We start from the raw sequence: 11,355 nt of genomic DNA, 5'->3' as shown, positions 1-11,355 counted from the left end.
GCATGGTGGGGGCCGCCATAATGGACCGGAAGAGGCGGCCTCCTTGGGATGACGTACTTTCCGATGACGTGGGTGGGAGGGGTGGGGAAAATCTTCATCTTCAACTGGAGGGGCAGAGGCTGCCTCTACAGAAGAAAGCGGAAGTGGGGAACAACAGCCTCCGTTTTGCCCCGGGGAGGAGGAGCTGCCCTCTTTGCTTCATCCCTGAAGTGAGTCTTTCTTTCCTTTTTTTGTCATTAGAGGGGGCCTGCAGACCCACGCTTCTGAGGCTTTGCTTGCATGGGGGTCCAAACACTGAATTATTGCTGAGGTTATGGGAAAGAAGTCCAGGGGGAGGCGAACCTCACTGTGCTTTTCGGCTCCCTGCGCATTACCCGCAGCAAGCTCCCAGACCTCTTGGTCGTCCGCGTCGGCTGACTCCATCCATGGGGAGGCCTGAAGGACCAAGTCCCAAAATTCTAAGAGCTTTTCGCGGGAGACCTTCATACCCCGCGTTCTTAAGAGGGCTTTCAGTAAGGTAACCTGAGGTGGCTTGTCATGAATTGGAAGATGACCCATCACGTCCTCCCGTGGAGATCACTCACCTGACTTCAATATTTACCCGATATAGGCGAGCCCCACGTTTGGGCGCCACTTGTTTGTCTGTTGTCGTACAGTTACTCTGGTTCTGAAGTTCCGATCGGGAGGGTGAGGCGCTGGATCACCAGGCAGACTCAGGGAGGTTTCTGGAACTCTTCCATTATTAATAGGCAGAGCAATCACTTATGTAGTCAAGGAGCAAGGGGCGGGACACTGTATGCTGGGCATAACATGATTGGTTGATCTTTTGGGCGAGCGATGGAGGCAGCGAATAGGAGGAATGGATGTCCTTCAGCTGGCCTTAAGCCAGTCTCAGCGCATGAGAGTGAGCATGCTCAAACTTCTGAGTATCCCCTAGCCTGCTAGGAGATGTGGGTGTGGTGCAGTTGGCTCAGCCATGCTTGAATTTCTCTCACACCACAGTCAAAATTCTAGAAGTCGAGCACAAAGGCAGAATTTTCAAATGTATCAGAGAAAAACAACAACAACAAAATAATGTACAAAAGTAAGCCCATTAGGATTACATTAGACATTTCAACATAAACTTTAATGGCCAGGAGAAATTACAGTGAAGTGTTTTAAGCCCTAAAAGAAGATGAACATCCAACCCAGACTAACATATCCTGCAAAACTATCATTCAAAATTGATGGAGAAATGGGGACATTCTACAATAAAGAACAACTTCAGAAATTCACGAAAATCAAATCTACACTCCACAAAAACAAAAAACTCAAGAATATCTTAGAAACAGCTAAACTAATAAAGCCAAAAAATCATATGGAATAAATATGTCAAACAACATATTTAAAAAATGGAAAAATAAAGGCATAAACAGCAGAAATAGAATGAAATGACAGGAATAAGCCAGTGCCTTTCAGTAATAACTCTCAGTGTAAATGGCCTCAAATACCAAATTAAAAGACCTACAGGGACAATCAAAAAACAAAACCCAGCCACCTGTAGCATTCAAGAATTTCATCTAACCAAAAACAAATTTATAGATTAAAAATCAAAGGATGGAAAATAGCATTCCATGCACTAGGACTCCCAAGACAAGCAGGGGTAGCAATTTTTTTCCATTAAGTTTATTGGTACAGTTAAAGCAAATAGTACAGTTACATTTATCATTGGGATCTTGTACCTTTACATGTTATATCTTGGTTCTTGTTTTTTCCTTATACCCCCACCCTCCCTTCACCCCCTTCACCCTTCCTTATTTACAAAGACTTTGTTTCCATTTTTTCACATTTGGGAAAAGGGGTAGCAGTTTTATTTTCAAAATAAACTTCAGGCTAAAATGGATCAGAAAAGACAAGGATGGTCACTATATATTAGTTAAGGGAACAATTCACTGAGAAGAGTTAACAATTGTAAATATACATGCACCAAATATTGGTTCATTTAACTTCATAAAACAAAGACTCTACTGTACATAAGAAACCAAATAAACACCAACACAATCATAGTAGGTGACCTCAATAACTGACTATTGCAATAAACTAAAAAAAATTAACATAGAAACATCAGAGCTGAGCCATACCTTTAAACAAGTGGGTTTAATAGATATATAGAGTGTTCAACCCTGTTACAACAGAATACACAGTCTTCTCAGCAGCACTAAAACTTTCTCCAAAACAGACTACATAACATCACATAAAGCCTGCTTAAGTAAATACAAAAGAATCAAAATTATCCCATGTATACTATCAGATCATAGTGCATTTAAACTAGAAATCAATCACGAAAGAAGCTACAGAAGTTTTACAAACACTTGGACATGATATTATACACAACTGAGCACTCAATCAGTCACAGAAGAAATCAAGGAAGAAATTAAACAATTTCTAGAATCAAGCAATAATGCCAAAGTCTGTGGGACACAATAAAAGCAGTCCTAAGAGCAAGTTTCTTGCCATGAATGCTCATGTTAGGAAAACACAGTGAGCTCGAACAAATAACTTAACAACGCACCTCAAGATACTAGAAAAATAAAAACAATTCAAACTCGAACCTAGTGCAAGAAGGTAAATCATAAAGACCAGAGTGGAAATTAATGAAATTGAGACTGAAAAAATACAAAGAATTAGTGAGTTGAAGAGCTGAAGAATAAATAGAACAGACAAACCCTTAGCTACACTTACCAAAAGAAGGCAAGAAAAGGCGTACATCCATGCAATTAGAAATGAAAAAGCTGAGATCACAATGAACAGCACTGAAATCTAGAAGATCATTAGTAACTACTGTGAAAAATTGTGCACCAACAAACAAGAGAATTTTGAAGAAATGGATACATTCCTAGACACATATGCATTACTAATACTGAAGAAAGAAGACATAAATACTCTGAACACTCTAATAAGTATTGAAATTGAGGCAGTAATTAGAAACCAACCAATTAAGAAAAGCCCAAGTCTTGACGGATTCATTACAAGATCTTCAGGGGGGATACAACACCAATGCTCCTCAAACTCTTTAATGTAGTTGAGAGGGAAGCAGCACTTCCAAACTCTTTCTGAAAGCTAGTATTACTCTGATTCCAAAAGGAGACAAGGAAGGGCACAATTGAAAAGGAAAACTATAGGTCAATATAAACACAAAAGTCCTCAATGAAATACTGGCAAATAGAATACAACAAATTAAAAAAAAAAAACCATACATCATGACCAAGTAGGTTTCATCCCAGGAATGCAAGGATGATTCAATGTATTCAAATCAATAAGGGTAATATGCCACTTAAACAGAAGAAAAATACCCATATGATCATATCAATGGATGCAGATTTTTTTTTTTACAAAATCTGACATTCATTCATGATAACCCTGAAGAAAAAGGTATAGAAGGACCTTATCTCAATCTGATAAAAGCCATTTATGACAAACCTACTGCTAACATCATATTAAATGGGGAAAAGCTGAAAGCTTTCCCTCAAAATCAGGAGCAAGACAAGAATATCCACTATCACCACTCCAGTTCAATATAGTACTCACAACATTAGCCAGAGAAATGAGGTAGGAAAAAGAAATAAAAAGGATACATATAAGAAGGGAGGAAGTCCATTATCATTATTTACAGATGATACAATTCTTTATATAAAAAAATCCAAAAAAATCCATCAAAAAGCCCTAGAATTAATAACCAGATTCAGTGACAAAGCAAGATACAAAATCACATAAAAATCAACACATCCCTATACACCAATAATGAACCCACTGAGAAATTAGGAAAAGAATACCATTAACATGAATATCAAGAAAAATTAAATATCTAGGAATTAACCAAGGATGCAAAAGACCTGTACAGCAAAAGCTGCAGTACTCTGAAAAAGTAGACCAAAGAAGACACCAGGTGGAAAGATAACCCCTTTGTCTGAACCAAACTTGTCACAATGGCCACACTTCTAAAACTGATATGTGGATATAATGCAATTCCAATAAAAATACCAACAGAATTCTTCACAGAACCAGATAAAACACTCTTAAAATTTATATGGAACTGAAGAGACTCAGGATAGCAAAAGCAATCCTGGGTAACAAGAACACAATTGGAACCTTCACAATTCCAGCTAATTATATTACAAAGCTACAGTAATGAAACAGCATGGTACTGGCACAGAAACAGACATGTGGATCAGTGGAATGAAATAGGATGCTGAAACAACTCCAGATACATTCAGCTATCTTATCTTTGACTAAGGGGCCAAAACATATCCTGGAGAAAAGACGGACTCTAGCAAATGGAGCTGTGAAAACTGGCTATCCACATGCAGAAGGTTGAATCTAGAACCATGTCTCTTTCCATGTAATAAACTAAAATAAAAATGATTCAAAGATCTAAATATTAAAACAGAAACACTTAACCTGCTGGAAGATTTAAAAAAAGGCACAGGCAAGGATTTTCTGAACACAACAAGTTGCACAAAAAATAGTATTAAATGGGAGCATATGAAATTAAAAAAGCTTCTACACAGCAAAGGAAACAACTAATAGAGTGAAGAGACAACCTACAGAATAGGAAAATTTTGCCAGCTATTCCTAGGACAAGGACTAATACCTAGAATATATAAAGAACTCAAAAAAATTAGACCCCTCCAATAGAAGATCCAATTATAAATGGGAGCTGACATGAAGAAGTGTAAACAGATAATGCATATGTGAAAAATGCTCAACATTGCTGGCCATTAGAGAAAAGCAAATTAAAACCTGAGATTCCATTTTACTTCAGAAAGAATGGCTATTGTCAAGAAAGCAACAAATACTAGTGAAGCAGTGGTTTAAAAGAAACCTTTCTATGCTGTTAGTGGAAATGTAAGGTACCATAACTACCATGGAAATCAGTATGGAGAGTCCTCAAAAAAATAAAATCAGAAATTCCATGTGACCCATTATGATGCCATTATCCCCCTACTAGGTATTTTCTGAGTTAAAGACGTCACGTTCCAGTAATACATAAATGTTCATGTTTATAGTGGCATAATTTGTAATAGCCAAATCTTGGAAGCAGCCTATATGTTCATAAACAGATGAATGGGTAAAGAAATGTGATATTTATACACAGTAGAGTACTACTCTGCCAGAAAGAAGGATACATTTGGGTCATTTGTATGAATGTGCCTTAAAATCATAATGTTAAATAAAATAAATCTGACACACAAGTTTAAATATCACATAGTTCCTCATATGAGAAACTCAAAATATAAATAATGAGCAAAATAGAAGATAAATAATAGTGGGGCCAGGGATTTAGCTCAGTGGTGCCACCACCTATCTTGCAAGTGCAAGGAACTGAGTTCGATCCTTGGTACCAAAAAAAAAAAAAAAATGGCAGATAAATGGTAGGAAACAGAGATAGATACTTTTTGCAAATGAGAAGGGGACCAAGAGATACAGGGACAAGTTAAGAGGGAAAGCAAACATGAAGGAATTAAGATACGTCATGTGCATGTACCAACTCTCCACAATGAATGCAATTATTATGAATCACAAACATGTACTACTAAGAAAGAAGGGCAAGGAAGCAGAGAGGAGGAGGAGGGGAAGAGACGGGCAGGGGGAAGAGGGAGGGGAGGAGGGGAGGAGAGCACCTAGTGGATACTTTGTTTCCGGCCGCCTAGCAAACATTCCTCACCCCCCCCCCCGACTTTTTCTTTTAGATCATGGAATTATTTCTTCCCTTTTGGCTCAGGCCTAATGAAGCTTCTCTCTCATCCCTAACCAAGAGTGCTTACTATAATCCAAGCCAGGCCATTTCATTGTTTTCACTCTGATCAAAACGGATTAATGAGGAGACTGAAAACAAATTGGGATTTGGGGATTTCCACACCCAGTCAGGCTGTTTTTAACCAAATCATTTTCTGTAATTTTAGCTTCCTGGTTTTTAAAGCAGTCTCTGGCCTGGCCTATTTCTGCCAGTTTCCAAGCACTATGCTTTGGTCTGGCTGTTAACTGCAGATGTCCTTCCAAACTTCTTTTTTCTTAATTAGCCAGTCTGATTTCTGTTGCTTGTGTCCCAAATACTCAAAATGATACAAGAGACGAAGGAAACAGATCCCAGTTTCCAGGCCCTGTTTGGTCAGAAGACAGACACTAAACAAACCAAAAAAAAAAGTAGTCATAACTTGTAAAATAAGTGAACAGGGTGCTCTGAGAAAAATGAAAGGATGATCTAGTTGAGATTGTGGGGTCACTGCAAGCCTCCACTGATATCTAAAGAATGAGCAGCTATAAACCAGAGAATAGAGGGAAAGAGCCCTTCTCCAGAGCAGAGAAAAACAAAGGTCACAAGGCAGGAGCACAGGTCCTTGTTGCATCCAGGAACTAACGGAGGCTGGTGCCTGATTAGGAGCAGTGCGACCTGAAGCTGGGGAGATGGGCTTGCTATGATCATGCATAGTTTCAAAGCTTTTAGAGAGAATTAAAATTTTATTTTAAAGAAGAAATTACCAGAAAGTATTGTTTGTGCATGACAAAACCTAATTAAATTTTTGAGTAATCCCTTTCGCTTCCCTAGAAAAAACTGACTCGAGGGGAAAGAGACAGGATGTTAATGAGTGATCTGTGGAGAAGAGTGGCTTAGGCTAGCCTGGTAACTAGGAAGACAGAGGAGCAGACAACTCCTGTTTGGATTTGGAAAGATTAGTAGACAAAGTGAGTCTACCATATGGGCTTCCTTCCTACAGCCCATAAACACGAGCCCATACCTTATGCTTTTGTAGAACTTCACAACTTACAAAGTGCTGTCTGTCCATATCTCACTTGTTTCTTGCAACCTTTCTGAATCCCTGACAACAAAGTAGCTAAGGCTGCAGTCTAAGGCTAAATGACCACAGTACCATTTGGTAACAACAGGGCAGGCCGCAAATCCTGCTCCTTTCCATTACAGCTTGCTGCCTCAGCTCCACCTAATAAACCACAGAAGCTCCAGAAATGTTTGCATATCTGACGATGAGCTGAGATCTTCTCACTTCTCAAGGAATGATGGCCATTCCTTGCCCCACTGCGTCTGGGCTCTGAAATGAACTCAGTCATATCCATTTCCATTTCCATCACTAACCCACCTGCTTATGTAACCAGACAAGCTTTATCGTGCACATGCCAAGCTCTTTGGCCTAATTACACATTCCTATCACCTGTATCTCTGTCTGGATCTCCTTCAGTGTTATTGCAATGGTTTCTGTCACCTTCCCTGAAATGCCAGCTGCCCTTTGCCAGGGTTAGTTTCTAGGCTGGCAGTACCAGCATCACTTGGCAACTTGTTAGAAATGTAAAATCTCACTCCAGACCTATTGAATGAGGTACTATGGGGGTGGCCCTGCCATCTGTGCTTTAATAAGCCTGCTGCTGATTTTGATGTTTGCCAAAGTTTAAGAATCACTAGCCTAAATCTTTCCAGGAACAGATCTCGGGCTGCAGTTAAAGCTGAGCTCAGTTAAAGCTGTGGGGCTGAAGTCACTGAAGGAACCCACCCAAGTGTGTGGGTCCACGTGGCTCAAAGGTGGTGACATCTCAAAGCCAAAGAATCTAATGAAGCTGTGTGGGGTCTCTGCAGAACTATTCTCTGCTGATCTTTAACTCGTTGCTACTGGGGACCAAATCAGATCTTCGTGGAGAAATTTGGGAAGAGGGAAATTGCCCATCATTTCTTTCCTTGGCCCTTTGCACTCATGCCCCCATTGTTCCTCAGACATTAGCGCCAGATTGGCTCAGGGTATCTGACCTCTTCTTGGAGACAGGGAACAGTCGGGAGACAAATGATTAGAGGTGGCAGCATCGTCTAGTAGGAATGTATATTAGTTTCCTAGGGTAATCATAAGAAAATTCCACAGGCCGGTGACTTAAATGACTGAAATTTAGTGGATTCTTTTACAGTCCTGGAGGCTGAAAGTCCAAAATCAAGGTGTCGACAGGCTTGGTTTCTCTTGAGGTCTTTCCTTGGCTTGCAGAAGCCGTCTTTTGGGTGTGTCCTCTCACCTGGTTTTTTACAGTGCGCATGCGTGCGTGCGTGCGTGTGCGCGCGCGCGTGCGCACACAGTGTCTCTTGTCTGCGTTCTAATTTCTTTTTAGAAGGACACCGTTTATGTTGGATGAGGACCTACCTGTATGACCTCTCCTTTTCACAGGCCCTGTATCCAAATACAGTCACGTTCTAAGGTACTAGGGATTCAGGGTTCAACACAGAAATTTCGGGGAGGTACAATTCAGCCTGTAACAGAATGTTGCCAGAATTCTCCTCAGCAGAGTAAGGAGCAAATGCATGAGGTGGTCAGAGGATTTCTCAGAAAAGGTAATATTTAGGTTTAAGTCTTAATTATGTTTTCAAGTAGAAGGAGAATTGGGAGAGAATTCTGGGAAGAGAAGCTGAGACCATGAAAAGATGGGGGGCCATTCTGGTGAGCCCGGAGATAGAAGTTATTTCCATGCGGCTACAGTGTGTCGCGCACGAAGCTTGTTCTTACTGTCTGGCTAGAGGAGACCAAGAGCCAGACTGAGGGCACCCAATAGCTTGGCCTGATGCAGTAGTTGGGTTATTTCCTCACAGGTAGCAGAAATTGACTCAGCTTAGCTTGAATCTAAATGGAATTCATAAGGATATCAGGGAGGTCAGGGAATTGCTGGGAAGGCAGAAGAAGCAAGTATAGAAATGTTGTTCCCGGAGACCAGCTGCTGAGAACTGCTTAGCTATAGTGCCAGGTGCCCCCATAATGGTGAACAACCTCTTTGCTTCATCTTTGTTTTTTGTTTTAAAAACTTTTATTGGTGTATATTTGTGATACATGTTAAATACCTTTATCGTAGACAGTTGGTACATATATATATATACCATGTCTTGATCCTTTCTCCATTTCCCCATCTCCCACATCCCGAGATCCCTTTCCCATCTCCCTATATCCTATGCTTTGTATTTCATTTTGCTCTTTAAGTTATTTGTACTTTGAGTTTCTCATGTTGGAGAAAGCGTGCAATATTTAACCTTCTGTGTCTGGTTTATCTAGCTTAGCATTAATGGGCTCAAGGTACATCCTTTTTCTGACAGATAACTCAAATTTATTCTTTATGACTGAGTCGTACTTCATTGTGTAATATACCACATCTTCTTTATCCATCCATCTATTGATGGACATATAGGCCATTAACAAGATTTAGTTATTATGATTTGTGCTGCTATAAACGTGGGTGTGTATGTATCTCTGTAGTATGATCTCTTTAACTCTTTTAGGAGGATACTCAGAAGAGGTACAGTTGGATCAAATGGAAAATCTGCTTTTAATTTTTTAAGAACTCTCCATACTCATTTCCATAGTAGTTGTACTAGTTTACATTTCTACCTCAAAGTAGAAGAGTTTCTTTTTCCCCATGACCTTGTCAGCATTTGTTGTTTTCTGGGTTCTTGACGGTAGCCATTCTTTCTGGAGTAAGATGGCATCTCAGTGTTGTTTTGATTTGCATTTCTCTAATGGCCAAAGATGCGGAACATTTTTTCAAGTACCTGTTTGTTCTTCTTTCAAAAAGTGTCTGTTCATTTAGTTTGCCTATTTATAATTGAATCTTTTATTTAGGATCTTATTTTTTGAGTTATTTTTATATTCTTTTTTTTCTTTTACTCTTATCTTTTTTTCTTTTTCTGGTGCCAGGGATCAAACTGAGGACCTTGCGTTTGCGAGGCATCCTCATAAGTCAAAAAGCTTTTGGGAGCAATAATGAATCATATTAATTATTGTTTAGTTACTTTTCTCTCATTGCTGATACAAAATACCTGACACCCAAAGTTGGAGGGGAGAGAGTTTATTTGGTTTACAGTTTGTAGAGGCTTCAGTCCACAACTGGCTGGCTCCAAGGTTGGGTGGATGGCAGACGGGCATCACAGAGGAGAAATAACATGGCACATACAAGGTAGCAAAGGCAACAAACAGTGTGTGTGTGTGTGTGTGTGTGTGTGTGTCTGTGTGTGTGGGGGGCATCAGGTCATGGCTGCAGAAGCAGTAAAAGCAGCAAGAGGGTTTAACAGCATCTTTCTTCCCCTTTTGTCTTATTCAGACTACTGGGATCAGAGCAGTGCCAAACTAATCACTCATGTGTAGTGGTTTAGTAATCAAATGCCCTTAACCCCAGCATCACACATTCCAGATTCAGCCACCACTGAAAAAGAAAGTCCTATCTCATCTGCATGAGGCTTTGGGGGATATCTAAACACAAGCCATAGCAGTTGTGCAGCACAATGTGGTGACTGCTGACGAATATATCCTGTCTTTAAAGGGCAAGCCAACACCTTGCTGAAGTAACATCATAATTACAGCATTAAATACTACAAATCATTAATAAAGGGAAATTTTTATTCAAAGACACATAAATATCCTAGATATCAACTTTTGGGGGCAATAAAGAATCTTATTTGGATAGTATTTGTTTATAAGAATTGGAGAAATGATGTTAAAACATGAAAACTAAAAAACAAACAATATGAGATCTATTATCACTAATACTTGTAACATCAAGGATGCAGACTGTTATTACTGCCTTCGGAAGGAGACTTGCATACAAGCAAATAAAGCTCCTTCTCTTTCAAGGAGCTACTTTGATGACAGAAGGGACACAAATCTGAGGAGAGGAAAGGGGCTGACTTGGTACTTGCTATGGGATGGGCTTTTAAAAAAGACTTTGCCAACCTGATATGATGGGTGTCCTGAAATATGTAAAGGTCCGCCATGGGAAAGACGGACTAGACTGGTTTTTTCACGGGACTATATTGGATTTTTAGGGCTGCCCTATCCAGGGCAGCTTGCATGGCTTAAACAACAGATATTTATTTTCTTACTGTTCTGAAGGCTAGTAATCTGATTTTAAAAAGTTGTTGGTCGGTTTGGTTTCTCCTGAGGCCTTTTTCCTTGACTTGTGATGGCCATCTCCTCTATATGTCTTAACCTGGTATTCCCTCTGTGCCTGTGTCCTAATCTCTCCTCACAATGACAACATTCAAATTAGATCAGGGCTCACCACACTGACCTCTAACATTAATTACTGGTTTAAAGACCCAATCTCAAACACAGTCCTATTCAGAAGCATTGGGAATTAGAACTTCAAAATATTAATTTTGAGGGGAGCAGATCAGTTAATAATAGGGGTGGAAGACAGAAGGAATCAGAACAACATCAGGGAGAATTTTCTGATCAAAGCACTGCCATGGGCCGGGGATTTAGCTCAGCGGTTTGGTGGCACTCGAGTTCAATCCCCGGTACCAAAAAAAAAAAAAAAAAAAAAAAAAAAAAGGAACTGCCAAAAAGA

General features: G+C 39.8%; 1 protein-coding gene across 1 annotated transcript in view; it reads left to right on the top strand.

The window, feature by feature from the left end:
- Positions 1-11,355, top strand: part of Galnt15 (polypeptide N-acetylgalactosaminyltransferase 15) — a 192,091-nt gene that overhangs the window by 89,086 nt on the left and 91,650 nt on the right. The gene's annotated exons all lie outside the window — the stretch shown is intronic.

This window comes from Fukomys damarensis, unplaced genomic scaffold (genome assembly GCF_012274545.1).
Source record: "Fukomys damarensis isolate Sample0158 unplaced genomic scaffold, DMR_v1.0_HiC HiC_scaffold_28, whole genome shotgun sequence".
In the NCBI taxonomy this organism is placed as follows: domain Eukaryota; kingdom Metazoa; phylum Chordata; class Mammalia; order Rodentia; family Bathyergidae; genus Fukomys; species Fukomys damarensis.
Note: the sequence above shows the minus strand (reverse complement) of the source record. Positions and strands in the feature narration are given on the sequence as shown.